This window comes from Saccopteryx bilineata, chromosome 9, assembly GCF_036850765.1.
Source record: "Saccopteryx bilineata isolate mSacBil1 chromosome 9, mSacBil1_pri_phased_curated, whole genome shotgun sequence".
In the NCBI taxonomy this organism is placed as follows: Eukaryota; Metazoa; Chordata; class Mammalia; order Chiroptera; family Emballonuridae; genus Saccopteryx; species Saccopteryx bilineata.
In genome coordinates, this window is record NC_089498.1 from 40,374,382 (window position 1) to 40,389,661 (window position 15,280).

General features: G+C 50.8%; 1 protein-coding gene across 1 annotated transcript in view; it reads right to left on the bottom strand.

The window, feature by feature from the left end:
* JPH3 (junctophilin 3) overlaps window positions 1-15,280 on the bottom strand; it is a 102,399-nt gene that overhangs the window by 53,306 nt on the left and 33,813 nt on the right. The window lies entirely within an intron of this gene.

Here is a 15,280-nt window from a genome sequence, read left to right on the forward strand (position 1 = left end):
GGGTTTCTTTTTGGGGTGATAAGATGTTCTGGAACTAGATTGTGGTGATGGTTACACAACTGCGAATACACTAGAAACGAATGAATTGTACATTTTAAAAGGGTAACTTTTATGGTATGTGACCACATCTCGATAAAAAGAAAGTAACTGATGCACTTCTATTTTTTCTCATAGACATGAGTAAATGAATCTCTCCAGGAAATGAATCGCTCCCTTCTGAAGTCTGTTTTCCCTGCATCCCCTGCTTGAGACTAACCCCCCCCACACACACACACACACACACACACTCTATGCCCTAGCAGGCTGTCAGGGTGTCTGTCCTCTCTGATCACCCTCCTCCCACCTCTGAGGTGGGTACATGACCCAGGCTTGTCAAGCAGAAAATCCCACCCCTCACGGGCAGCGAGTGGGCAGGTAACTCCAGCAGAGTCAACAGAGACTTTCCAGGTCATGACTCTACAGGTGCTGGGTGAACACAGCCTTCCTTCCCTCCAGGATCGGGACCGGTAAGGGTTCTGTGAGAACCTGCTGGTCTTTCCTACCACACGTGCAGAGAATTTGCCAGAGAAGGAAGTGAACACAGAGAAGAAAGCAGAACCAAGAGAGGAAAAGAAAGACAGAGCCCTGGCATCACCTGAGCCTTGAGCCAGCTGTGTTTGGAGGCAGTCTGAGAACGAGAGCCGATACAGCACCTTTTCTTCTGAGCTATTTTGAGCTCTGATTCTGTTGCCTGCAACCGAGTCCTGATTAATACAGTCAGTTCACATTTTACACAGACATAGGTTTGAAGAAAGATTCAAATGGCCAAAAGTACTCTTCAAAATCACCTATAATTACACATTTAGGGGTTCTATTATATGAAATACATAGACCTTTAGAACAGTGGAAACTAAGCTCAGCAAGGTGCTTACACAGCGAGTTCCCATTTCCCATCTTGTCCTTTCGTACCTGCTTCTGTTTCTCCCTCCCGCCTCCAAGCTGGTAGGGCTGAACCCGTAACTGTAATACACCAATGGTACGACTTCTTTGGGCACCAGGCAGCTGGCAGAGGGAGACCTGGGATGGATGACACACCGCCTGGCAGAACCCATTAATGGTCTTTGGAGGCAAGGGGCTATCTAGGGTGAAGTCTGGGTGGTGGCGGGTGTGTGTGGGGGGAAGCTGACAACAGACAAAGCTTGGACCTCACCTTGGAGGAGTGGCTGGCACATTTTGAGAGTAGTGACATCTGTAAATGGTGGCAGGCTCTTTCAGTAACTCAGATAACACCCCCTTCCATCTCACCAAACCACCGGTGAAGCCCACCGCACACACCTGCCTTGTGTAGGTCATTTTTCATGGCAATTTCATGTTCAGCTAAAAGCCAGGAAAGCTAGAGCAATATCCCACCCAACTTGGGGGCACAACACATGAGCACATGAGAACCTGAGAACCAAATAAATCTGGCAGAGGGGAGCCTGACCTGTGGTGGCACAGTGGATAAAGTGTTGATCTGGAACACTAAGGTCACTGGTTCGAAACCCTGGGCTTGCCTGGTCAAGGCATATATGGGAGTTGATGCTTCCTGCTCCTCCCCCTTCTCTTTCTCTCTTTCTCTCCCTCTCTCTCTCTCTCTCTCTCTCCCCTCCCCCTCTCTAAAATGAATAAATATCTTCTAAAAAACTGGGGGGAGGGGAAGCACGGGGCTTGAGCTGACCCTAGGCTGTCCAGGTGGGCAGTTAAGTTCTGATCCAACCTCTCTGAAGGGCAGGCTTGATTCCAGAGACAGGAGCTATGATTTATAAAGGAGCTGAGATGAAGAAACAAGAAGAAAGGTATTCATAACCCCAGGAACAGCCTGGTTATGGGGCAGGGTCCTGAGTATAGTGGGTTGAATGGACTCTAAAATTTACATCTATAAGGATTAGAAATAGGGTCTTTGAAGATATAATTAAGATTAGGTCATACTAGATTATAGTGGGCCCTAAATCCAATGACACATTTTTTAAATGTTTATTTTATTGATTTTTTTTTTCCAAGTGAGGGAAGAGGAGATAGATTCCTGCATGTACCCTACCCGGGATCCACCCATCAATCCCTGTCTTGAGCCAATGCTCTGCTCATTTGGGGCCATGCTCACAACTGAGCTGTTTTTTTAGTGCCTGAGGCAGAAGCTCCACAGAGCCATCCTCAGTGCCCAGGGCTGATGCTCAAACCAATCAAGCCATGCCTATGGGAGGGAACAGAGAGAGAGAGAGAGAGAAAGGGAGGGTGGAAGGGTAGAGAAGTAGATGGTTGCTTCTCCTGTGTGTGCCCTGACTGGAAATCAAACCCAGGACATTCACATGCTGGACTGATGCTCTACCACTGAACCAACTGGCCAGGGCCTATTTTACTGATTTTAGAGAGAGGAAGAGAGAGAGAGGGACAGACAGGAACATCAACCTGTTCCTGTACATGCCCTGAGCGGAGACTGAACCGGCAACCTCTGAGCTTCGGGACGATGCTCTAACCAACCGTGCTATTTGGCCAGGGTGAAGGATGCATTCTCATAAGAAGAGAAGTCATAGAGAGACACACAGAAGAGGAGGCCATGTGAAAACACAGGCAGAGACTGAAGTGATGTGGTCACAAGCCAAGGAATGCCTGCAGCCACCAAGAGCTTAAAGAGGGAGGAATGATCCTTCCCTAGAGCCTTGTGAGGGAACAGCCCTGCCCTACACCTTGATTTTGAACTTCTGGCCTCCAGGACTGTGAAAGAATAAGCCCCTGCTGTTTCAGGCCCCAGTTTGTGGCACTTTGTTATGGCAGCCCCAGGAAACTCACACAGAGATGATCAAGAGTGTCTCAAAAAGGACCAATGGCCCAGTGTGGCTGGGGCCCATGGCATGTGGGGATGAGCACAGTGAAGACATTCCTTTCTTCCTTCAAAAACTACCCAGTGAATGCTAAATCAGTCAGCTACTTTCACAATAATGCTGAATAACAACCCTCCCCCAAATAGGTGGCTTAAAAGAAATCATTTATTTTTTGCTTATGCATCTGGGTCATTCTAAGAGTCCCTCATCCTCAGGGACAGCAGAGGATTGGGAGACAGGTGCTCACGAGGGCATGTTGTCATGACATGTACAAGAGGGGCAAGCATACAAAGTCTCACAGGGCCTCAGCTTGGGACTGGCACATCATCACTGCCATCCCATTCCACTGGCCAACAAAGCCCCCAGTGGTAAAGCCAGAAAGTCACAGGGCAAAGGGCGAGAGCCGAGCATCGGGGAGAGGAGTCAGGACCAAGGATGAAATCTACCACAGCACCATCAGGTTCCCAGATGGACTGAAATACACTTAAGTGAAATTAAACAAACTTCTCAGATCTGACCAGCTGAGGATATGGCTGTCCCAGGCACCTATTGCATTGTTTGGCACAGGTGGAGAAACTGAGGTTCGATGTCTGTTAAGGAGTCCAGGGCAGAGGAATCCTCTCCACACCTCCCTCCCTGCCTGCTCTAACATGTCATGGGAAAGACAACCAGGTGTCCTGTCTTTCTTTGAGACATTGTTACTCTCAGTGAGGGGATTCAGCCAGTTGGCATAGGTAGAACTGATACCTAATTTTTTGTTGAATTCAGCGAACTGGTTGTTAAAATGGCACTTGAAATCAGGGTTCTCTCTAAGGTGTGTGCCTGGGCAGGTGCCCAATGTGGAAATCACAAATTTACATTCTTTTTTTTTTTTTTAATTAATTTATTTATATTTTACAGAGACAGAGAGTGAGTCAGAGAGAGGGATAGACAAGGACAGACAGAGGGGAACAGAGAGAGATGAGAAGCATCAATCATTAGTTTTTCATTGCGCGTTGCAATACCTTAGTTGTTCATTGATTGCTTTCTCATATGTGCCTTCACCGCGGGCCCTCAGCAGACCGAGCAACCCCTTGCTGGAGCCAGCGACCTTGGGTCCAAGCTGGTGGGATTTTGCTCAAACCAGATGAGCCCGCGCTCAAGCTGGCGACCTTGGGGTCTCGAACCTGGGTCCTCTGCATCCCAGTCCGACGCTCCATTCACTGCGCCACCGCCTGGACAGGCTCTTTTTTTTTTTTTAACATTCATCTGCGCAACAGCGCATTCTAAGCGCCTGTAGTAATGTTTATTCTGTCCATAGGTGAAAAAAATTGCTAGTGAGGACGCCAATCAAGAAGAAATATAGAAATATCTTAAATAACAGTTTTATTGTGTTTCTTTTGTCAGGTATAATTTAATATTTTTTCATTAATATTTTTCCATGTTTATAGCTATTAGTCTTTATTGATACAGCTAACTAAAAGAAACAAAATTTCTTTGACATGTCCCCTAATGCAGTAGTCCCCAACCCCGGGGCCGCGGACCGAAACCGGTCTGTAGAGAAAGAATAAATAACTTACATTATTTACGTTTTATTTATAATTAAGTCTGAACGATGTTTTATTTTTAAAAAATGACCAGATTCCCTCTGTTACATCCGTCTAAGACAGGAGTCCCCAAACTTTTTACACAGGGGGCCAGTTCACTGTCCCTCAGACCGTTGGAGGGCCGGACTATAAAAAAAACTATGAACAAATCCCTATGCACACTGCACATATCTTATTTTAAAGTAAAAAAACAAAACAGGAACAAATACAATATTTAAAATAAAGAACAAGTAAATTTAAATCAGCAAACTGACCAGTATTTCAATGGGAACTATGCTCCTCTCACTGACCACCAATGAAAGAGGTGCCCCTTCTGGAAGTGCAGCGGGGGCCGGATAAATGGCCTCAGGGGGCCGCATGTGGCCTGGGCCGCAGTTTGGGGACCCCTGGTCTAAGACTCACTCTTGCCGCTTGTCTCGGTCACGTGATACATTTATCTGTCCAATCCTAAAGGCTGGTTCGTGAAAATACTTTCTGACATTAAACTGGTCCGTGGCCCAAAAAGGTTGGGGACCACTGCTTTAATGGAGACTTTTCACAGATAATATTTCTTTTTTTTTGTTTTTTTTATGTTTTTTTGTTTTGTTTTGTTTTGTTTTGTTTTGTTTTGTATTTTTCTGAAGCTGGAAACGGGGAGAGACAGACAGACTCCCGCATGCGCCCGACCGGGATACACCCGGCATGCCCACCAGGGGCCACGCTCTGCCCACCAGGGGGTGATGCTCTGCCCCTCCGGGGCATCGCTTTGCCGCGACCAGAGCCACTCTAGCGCCTGGGGCAGAGGCCAAGGAGCCATCCCCAGCGCCCGGGCCATCTTTGCTCCAATGGAGCCTTGGCTGCGGGAGGGGAAGAGAGAGACAGAGAGGAAGGAGGGGGTGGGGGGTGGAGAAGCAGATGGGCGCTTCTCCTATGTGCCCTGGCCGGGAATCGAACCCGGGTCCCCCGCACGCCAGGCCGACGCTCTACCGCTGAGCCAACCGGCCAGGGCTAATATTTCAACATTATGTCCTTTGCTCTCCATCCTGAACTCAGGTTAGTGTTGAGTTGAAGATTTTTTCTGGCAGCCCCTGCTGTAAGCCAGTAGGTACCTGGCAGCCTTTGGTTTGTTTGGTCCAGGAATGGGGGACCCTCTTCAGTGTGAGGATGTTCTGGATTCCTCCTGGTCTCTCCCATGAGGCTTGTTTGTCTGTCTTGCCTCTTTCTGCTCCTCTTGGCTCCTAGAATTCATGTTCTGATGCGTCTACTGCTACCAGCAAGAAATCCAGCCTTCTGAATCTGTGCTGGGACACAGGGCTAGTTCTGGAGGCTGAAGTCGAAAATCAGCAGTCAGCACGGTCAGGTTTGGCGAGAGTTCTCTTCCTGGCTTGCCAGTCCTCCCAAAGCAAGCAAGCTCTTTTTCATTAATATATATTTTAAAACTCTTTCTTAGAACATAATCTAGTTTTGTGTACCTCTTTTATTGTTCTTACTTAAGTATTAAATGCATGAAATAATAAACTATCTTTAGGAATATCTTTTTTATACTTAAAATGATCATTAGGGCAGAGAACCGGTTGTTAAATTATTTGAATCCCACCACTGGTTACTCTTCACAACAACCCCACTGGACACACACTATCTTCAACCCATTTTACAGAGTTGAAAATGAAGGCCTGGGGGAGTTTATGTACCTTGCCTGAAGGCAGAGAGGTAAGAACAGCAGAACCATTTCCCATTTCTCTCAAAGATGAAAAAGAAATGGGCTGTAGCTGCAACAGGAGGGTTTGGGGTTAGATTTTTTTTTTAATTTTTTTTTATTTTTTTAATTTTATTTATTCATTTTAGAGAGGAGAGAGACAGGAGAGAGAGCAAGGAGAGAGAGAAGGGGAGAGGAGCTGGAAGCATCAACTTCCATATGTGCCTTGACCAGGCAAGCCCAGGGTTTCGAACCGGCGACCTCAGCATTTCCAAGTCGACGCTTTATCCACTGCACCACCACAGGTCAGGCTTGGGGTTAGATTTACAGGAAGATTTCCACAGTCATTGTCTGGAGAAATATCACCAAGACCATTTCGGAGTCCCTTTCTCCAGGGCCTTGTAAAAGGTACCATCTTTTCTTGGGAGGAAGGGAATTCAGGGGACCATAGATTAAAGGCTCTGCAGCCCTTGGGCCTACTCTGGGCCCCAGGACCTCTGGCCCAGGACTCTCCTGGATGCAGCCAGCATGGGTCTAGCTCTCCGTTTCCTCACGTCACCCAGGGTGCCTTACAAGTGCCAAATGGGAAAGCTGCCTGTGGGTGAGTCAGAGGCTCTGTGCATTCTGTCTAACAAGTGGCACGGAGTAAAGTGCGCCAGATCCTAATTGCATCTGACAGCCTGCCTCCCCTGACCCCACGCTCGAGGGCAAGGGCCAGAGGCAGAAAAGGCGGGGGCAGGATCTTGCTTCCCAAGTCCCAAGCTCCTGACATCTGCCAACCACCGAAAAGCACTGTAGAGATACCAAAAACAGGCCCAAGGTCAAGAGTTCCTGGATCTCTGGGATGGAACCCAAGGTTTGTGGGCACACCTGGCCCAGGGGCAGCAGCTTCTCACCCCCCAACTAAGCCTCCGGCCGGCCCAGTACCCGGTCATCTCCCAGGATCGTGCACCCCAGTCTTTCCTTCTCTGGTTTCTGTTTTCTATGTCTGGAGGGCAGAGTTGGAACAGATGGCTATCCCCGTGTGACATGTGGCTAGCCCTCCCCCTCGGGCAGGAAGCTACATGTACCTGCACAGAGGGCCCAATTCCACAGGGTCTGGAAGTGCGGCTGCGGAGCAGGCCGCCTGGTGGGGGCAGGAAGGGGCCGGCATGCCCGTTCTGCAGGGGGCCATCAGGGGAACACGGGGTGACATGCCCTGTCTGTCTTCAGCCAGAACAGGTGTGTGCATGGGTTTCCTACGGAGCTGTAGCAGATGCCCACTGCTCAGCGGCTTCAAACAATACACACTGATCGTCTTACAGCTCTGAAGCTCAGGAGTCCAAACTGAATCTACTGGGGTTGAAATCAAGGTGTCGACAGGGCTATTTCCTTCTGGAAGCTCCAGGGAAGAATCTGTTTCCTCAGCTACTAGAGGCTGCCTGCACTCTCAGCTTGTGGCCGCATCACTCTGACCTCTGCTTCCATCCTCCCATCTCCCTCTCTGACTCTGACCCTCCTGTCTTCCTCTTAACAAGGATCCTTCTGATTATACTGACCCCTCACCCCCAGGTAATCCTGCACAATCTCCTCATCTCAAGGTCCTAACTTAATCACTCCTGCAAAGTCCCTTTTGCCATGGAAGGTGAGGTGATATCTACAGATTCCAGGGAGTAGGACATGGGACCTCTCCTGGGGCCATTATCAGCCTGCCTCAGGGAGAAACCTCTCAGGAGCCCAGCAGTCATCGTGGCCACCCCACTGCCTCCTCCTGCAGGCCTTCCTCCCGGCCTGGGGACACGGGTGCAGCCCTTGTGCCAGGTAATGTGGCGGCATCCCCCTCAGACTGTAGATGCACCCATCTCTCAGCCAGCAGGGCCTGCTCTGGGAGATTCTGGTGCAAACACGCCCACGCCAGCAGCAAAGGTGGGCGGACAAGCATAGTCTCTGCTGTCTTGTTTGTGAGACTGAAAGATGGAATGCATCCGAAACATTTATAAACAGAGTAAGGGCGGGACCCATACGGGGCATCATGGAGTCATCAGAGAAGCATACAAGTCTAGATATGCTGACACGGAAAGATGTCCTTGATATAAGTAAGAAGAAAAGAAAAACAAATTATAAAACAACAGGGACAGCGTGATTTCATTACTGTATAAAGAAATCACGTAGGTGTGGCACACATATGCGCATATGTGTTGGGGACCAGTCTGAAAAAACTGTAATTTCCTGTAAGGAGATGAGCAGGTCCTGGTAGGACACAGTAACTTCATACCAATCTGTTATATTGTTTTAATATTTTAAAGACTATATTGTCATTTTAATAATATATTTAAACCAAAAATACCACTCCTCCCCCAATCTCAGATCCTCAGAGATTCTGTTTCCTTGAAAATGCGAAGATGCCCCAGTCAGAGAGCCCCAGAAAATCTGCCGGCAAGACACCACACTCCTGCCTGGGGCTCCAGTCTCCCTGCACCTGGCGCTGGGACCAGCCTGTGCGGCCCAGGAGCACAGGCCACTGCAGACATCTGACGGCAAACAAGCAGGGTGCCCTGAGACCTGGAAGTGGAGAACAACCCAGGGCCTGGCATATAGCAGGCGCTCAAAAAATCGGCCACATCTGAGGTTTGTACATCAAATCCTTCCGTTTCTAGGAGCAATGCTGTATTTGGAGAACATTTCAAGGGAGCCCACCAAGACCCCCATATTCCCATTCGGGGGTCCCTCAATTTGGTCCAGGTCTGAAGGGGTTGTGAGATGGAGCAGGGTAAGAGGCAGTGCGCCCCAGACTTGAGGGCTAGTCCTAGTTCTGAAACTCTCCTGTAATGTGGGGAGGGGGGCCGGCTCTCGGTCACACTACCCACCGGGCCCACTTTCCCACCGTGCTGGCAGAGATGGTCCCCAGCCTTCAGAGGGCCTACCTGTCTAGCGTGAGGAGTCTGAGTGCAACAAGCAATTAGCCACGTCTGCCATGGTTGCAGGAGGGAGGAACGTCTGCCAATGTGCCAAGAATTTGTCATTTCCCATCTAAATGCCTATCAAGGTCCCTCTTGGCTCCACCTATCTGTGATTCTGCTCACTCAGCAAAGCATCACAAGACAGGGCATCAGCTGACAGCTGACACGTGGGCCTGTTGCTACACACCTGTCAACTGCCATGACGACCCAGCCAGCCTCAATGCACAGGGGCAGGTGCCCTCATCTGCCCAGCCACCTCCGGGAAGGCTCCGTCCCCACCAGGACAGACAGATGCCCACTACACCCTGAGCCTCCCAGCCCGGCACTACCTCCTGCCCACACACTTATGTTCATCCAGCAGTGCTCCTACAGGAACCAGAGAGCCTCGAAAAGCACAACCACCCCTCCACCTCCTCCTCACCCCCAAGCACAGCGAGCGGCCACTCCCAGGAAGCAGAACTGGCTGCAAGCTCCAGGCTGCGGGGTTGAGCGCCAGAGGGAAGCCAGGCCAAGAAGTGGGGCTGAAGATGCAGAGCTTTTGAATATCACCCTGCCTGGTGTGCTCTGGCTATCTGTCCCCCAGCACTCCAGTCACACAGTCAACCCAAAGGGCAGTTCAGGGGACAAGCCTGCCCCCTGCAGGGATCACTGGGGGGCATGTGTGTTGCACACAGAGCATTCTCATCCTCACCTTCACGAACATCCCCCATGCCTAGGAACTGTGCTACACACTGCATACACACCATCTCAGGTAATACCCAGTACGAAGGATCCCAGGGGCAACTGACCTTCACCACCCTCTGCGGAGCTGTTGACCTGCGCACAGCCACAAAGCAAGCAAGTGAATCGGGCTAGGACCACGTGTGTGGGATGTCCAGGGCCCAGGCACCACAACACTGAACTAAACCTCAGGAGCACACATTCTCTCCCATGAACTTTGCCTGAAGGCACCACCCTGCAGGACCCAGGAAGGCCCATCTCCCACCCTTGAGAATCTGTAAGCACTCAGGGGCAAGTGGGATCCCATGGTCCCCTTGGAAAGGACCAATCACTCAGCTATGACAATCCCTACTCCCTGTGAGCCTGACCCAATCATCCTGTGCCCCAAGGTGGGCATGACCACTGCCACACTTCCGGGTCCTCAGAACCAAAGGAAGTAGCTAGAGCCCCGACAATAAAAGGAAGTGGGGCCTTTTAATATATATAAGCAGTTATATATTCATTCAGTCATTCATTCAAAACAAAACTATTGCACAGACACTATCCTGTTCAGCCACTATCTTTGTTTGTTTTGTTTTGTGGGTTTTTTTGGTGACAGAGACAGAGAGATACAGAGAGATGGACAGACAGGGACAGACAGGAAGGGAGAGAGATGAGAAGCATTGAGTCTTCGTTGCGGCTCTTTAGCTGTTCACTGATTGTTTTCTCATATGTGCCTTGACCAGAGGGCTACAGCAGAGCAAGTGACCCCTTGCTCAAGCCAGCGACCTTTAGGCTCATGCCAGCAACCACGGGATCATGTCTATGATCCCATGCTCAAGGCAGTGACCCCACACTCAAGTTGGTGAGCCCACGCTCAAGCCAGTGACCTTGGGGTTTCAAACCTGGGTTCTCTGGGTCCTAGTCCAGTGCTCTATCCACTGCACCACCGTCTGGTCAAGCAAGCCACTATCTTTGTTAAGCCAGGTTCCAGAGACTCAGCAGTGATGCCTGATGTTGGGGTTGTTCATGTTTCAACAGAATGGAGTCAATACATGATAGCAACACCTTTGACATCTTTTCACAGTAATGTGAAGAGATTTTACCACTTTGCAAAACCCTTTGCCATCTCTTCACAGTAATGTTTGAGATAAATCACAGAAGAGGTGGGGGGGGTGTCTCAGCAAAAGGAGCACCATCAGATTCCCATGTAACTCTCTCAGGGTCTGTAGGATCCAATAAGTCATGGCTTTCACACTGGCCAGAACCTTCCCGGCCCTGGCTCCGGGCCAACATAGCTAGTGGACCCCAGCACTCTCTCTCACAGCCCTGGTCCATTGTCAGACACCTTCTGAAGCATAAACCATCAACCCAAGATACTGCTGAATGTCCTGGGGTCACCACAGGGAAGTAGGAAGGGGCAGGGCAAACAGGCCACAATCTGCCCCCAGCTGGAGTCTGAACAGCCTTTACCTATTTTATACCTTGGGGAGCTGTAAATTTGTATGACAAAGGGCTCTGACTGAAAGTTAAAGTGTGACCACCTCTGGGCTAGGTGTTCTCTATGCCTCTTTCATCTGTAGTAGGTGGACAGGTTTTATGTTTTGGTTCCCAATCAGACCACAGGCTGGACCAGGACCAGGACCAGGACCAACGGATGATGGCCATTAGGTTTCATTTTCTAGGCCAGCGTAATTGACTAGTTATGTCTGCCATGGATGAGGTGAGGGGTGAGAAGCAGGTACAAAGGTGACATATTTGCTATCTAGGTAGAAGACATTTCTTAAAAGTGTCCCAAGGATATGAAAGTGTGGTCCCTCAGAATTCAGGGGGCTTAAAGCAGGTTAACTGAGAATGCTCCCCAGTTTCCCACTGGGCTGGGACTAACCTGGTAGGGTGACCGGGCAGAATGGAATACATCACAGCCCATTACTAACGGGGGCTTACAAGGGGATGAAGAGGACCCTACAGGAGGCAGTCACAGGTGCAGGATGGCAGTGCCTTCTGCTCTGATCTATCGCATTCAGAGCAGCCCGCCTGGCACACCTGCCCTCCACCTTGCCTTCCACTGATGACCCTGTCGGGGCACCCTTCACCTTTTGCTTTTGTCGTGGGCATGTCATGTCTGCCAGCGTCTCCTCTCCCCTGTGGCCTCCTCTGAAAGAAAAGTGACGCTTCTCAGGCCAGCAGTACCAGCATCCTGGCGGCTGTCAGGAATGCGGGTTCTCAGTCCCCAGCCCAGACTTGCCGAGTCAGAGGCTCTGGAAGTGGGGCCCATCCATTTGCCTTTTCCATGCCTACTGAGGGCGCTGCAGATGCCTGAGAATCACCTGGAGAGAGGGGAAGGGCTCTGCAGCCCAGGAACTCAGCATCCAGGTGTGGCCAGCGTGTGTCTGAGCAGCCCAGGCAACTCCAGCACACACAAAGGGCAGGGGGCAGCGGGGCTTGGGAACCTGCTGCAGACACAGTCTCAGGAGAAATCCCAGCTCCCCCTTAGCTGTGTGGCCAGTCCCTAGCTCCCAGTCGCTGTGAGCCTAGGTCCATTCTGTGAAAAGGAGAGAAAGGGAGCATGTCTCAGAACTCAAGCTCAGTGCAACCCTGTTTACCAAGAAAGCCTGTGCCCCCTCCTGGCAGCAGCCACTCTCCAGGGAAGGCCCCGGGCGCTCTGATGAGCACACACTAAACTGCTTCTCTCTGACTCAGCTCCCACAGCCGGCTGGCCATAGCGCCTCTGTCGCCTGACGGTCTCTTTCTTGGCTGTGACAGTGACCAGAGTCTACCTGGGGCCAGCCACTCCCCAGCACCATGCAGCTGCCATGGCCACATTCACACTTCAGTGGAGGGTGAGGCTTTTAGCAGTGCTGACCCAGCCGTCCAGCTGCTGGCTTCACTCTCAAGGATGCAGCCTCTGTTCCCTCCTCCTTTTTTTTCAAATCTGAGCCCAACGAGAACATGCAAGACGAGCAGCGCCCCCCCGCAGCCTGGAGCAAGGCTCATACTCATCCCCATAGTGGTAACTGAGGACACCGTCACTTCCCACCTCCAAGGAACAGCCCTGGGCACCAGGAGGCCAGTCGGCTAGGTCACACCTCTGGATGTGCAGACATGCCTATCTCCCTGCAAGAGCGGGGCTGGAAGGTGGGGAAGGACCGGCATGGCTCCAGAGAAGGTGGGAGGGGGTCAGTAGAGCACACCAGGCCCCATTCAAGCTGAGGGTTCTGTGTGTTGCTCCTCCCATTCTTCACGGGGCAACCTGGCCCCGAGAGGGTAAGCCTCTCTCACAGGTAACTAAGCAGTGATGGGCCCAGGCTGGACGTGGGTGTGCAGGCTCCGTGAGTTCAGACTCTGAGGAGCAGTTCCAGGTGTCACCTGAGGTTTGCTCTCCCCTCCGATATGTTTTAAATGCCAGACTCTGCAACTTTGTTCCCGTGACCCACCTAGGAGGAGATGGAGGGGACATGGGGGCTGTGTCCCCTACCCCAGCACTGCACAGGTCCCCGATACGCCTCACCCGTCCCACGGTGCCCGCGTCTCCACATGTGTATCTGAATGTTTATGTGAGTGAGTTGTGTGCACATGTGAACATGAATGTATGTGAGTGGTTGGTATGAATGTGTTAGAAGTGTGTGTATGTCGCCGGTTCGAAACCCTGGGCTTGCCTGGTCAAGGCACATATGGGAGTTGATGCTTCCAGCTCCTCCCTCCCTTCTCTCTCTGTCTCTCTCTCCTCTCTCTCCCTCTCTGTCTCTCTCTCTCCCTTTCTCTCTCCTCTCTCTCTAAAAAAAAAAAAAAGAAGTGTGTGTATGTGAGTTGTGTGTGGGGTGTGTGTTAATTTGTGTGTGTACAGAGTGGGTCATTTCAGCCAGCCAGTCTGGTTCTCACAAAGGCTCCAAAGCCCCAAATGTAGCAGGTACGTGCAACCAGGAACCCATTCTCCTCTTCCCCAACCACCTGCCTAGGCTCTGGTCACACCCTTGACCAATGTAATCCTCTCGGTAGCAGACAGACAAGCCCTCTCCCCTCCCCTGCTCAGTCCCTCCCCACCCCCACTCCCACCCCCCGCATTAAGTAACACACCAGCAGAGGCCTCCCCAGCAGAGCGGGAGCACCAAGCCTGGCCAGCCAATGCCCCAGGCGTCCCAAGCTGCTCCAACTTCTTTGTGTCCCTCTTGCCCTCCTGGCCCAGCGTCCTGGCCCTCTCCTGGTCCACGCTGCTCATCAGGAAACTCCACACCCTCCTCCTGCCTGGAGGAGCCAGGAGGCCCAGGCCCAGGCCCAGGCCCAGGATGAAGCCATCTTCACTCCAATTCCCAGGCCTTCAAGGCAGGAGCCATTTCTCTTATTTCACAGATGAGGAAACTAAGGCTCAGAAACACTGAAAACCTGCACAGGTGGAGCTGGGTATGTTGACTGAGCTCTGCCCACACCACCACCTGGGTTCCTTAATGGAACCAGCACCGCCCAGTTTCTGTGGCAGTTGTCAGAAAGCTCCTCAGTCCTGAGAAGCTCTCCTGGTCATCGGACTCTAAAACCAAACCAGTTCCGTGTCCACTGAATTCTGTGCTTCTGCCTCCCAGATCCTTGGCTGAGAACTAACCTGCTGGCTAGATGGGAGCTGTCCCGAACACCACAAATCTTTGATGATGCCGTGCCCTGCCTATAACTGCTTCTTGTCCAGCGAGGTCAACAAAACAGACATAATTCAAAAGGTAAAAATAAATAAATAAATAAAAATAACACTGAAAGGAAACAAATATGACAAAATGCCAACAAGAATCTCTGGTGACATATCAGACCAGACCAAATGTTGCTTTCCCTTTTACATTCTACTTTCCATTTCTTCTAGATGAGGCAAGTATTACATTTATAATGGAAAAAAATAACTATTGAGCCTAATCTGATCTTAAAATACCAGGTGAATGGTCATAAATGTGACTCCTATTTATTTCTGTTGCCTGAACACTTCTGGGGGAGCGGAGAGAGGAGCAGAGAGGTTTGACCTTGGTGTTCAGATAGTAACACCACATTCTTTTCACCTTCTCAGAATGGATTCCACTTCCCGCTAAAGCCTCAGATGCTGTGAGTGGCAGATACTTTGCCAACAAACCGCAGTTAACCATTTTTGTTCTTTCACTGTGGGTCAAAGGTCATTGAAAACCAGAACCAACTGGGCTAAAATTTTAATTAAGTGACAAGGTTGGGAAGGTCTGAGCATAACTGAGCCAGGAGATTTCCTGGAGTAACTAACTCCAGGCCTGCTCCTGGCTGGGGATACAGAATCATCCAGAAAGGTGCCTGTCCTAGAAGCCTCCTGTCTGGATACCCCGAGGGACCTAAATCAGTCCCCAGACTCCTGTTGCAAGCCCCAGGACTCTCAGAGCAGACCCCAAGGGCCTCACCCTGACCGGGGAATGCAAACAGATAGCAGAAGCTCCTGGTTAACTCAGTCAGGGATTGTTCCTTTAGAAGCAAGGAGTATGGTCACCCGGGGGCCCTTGCATTCCGACAGGGCAACTTCCTTCAACCTACGGCAGGAACCTGCCT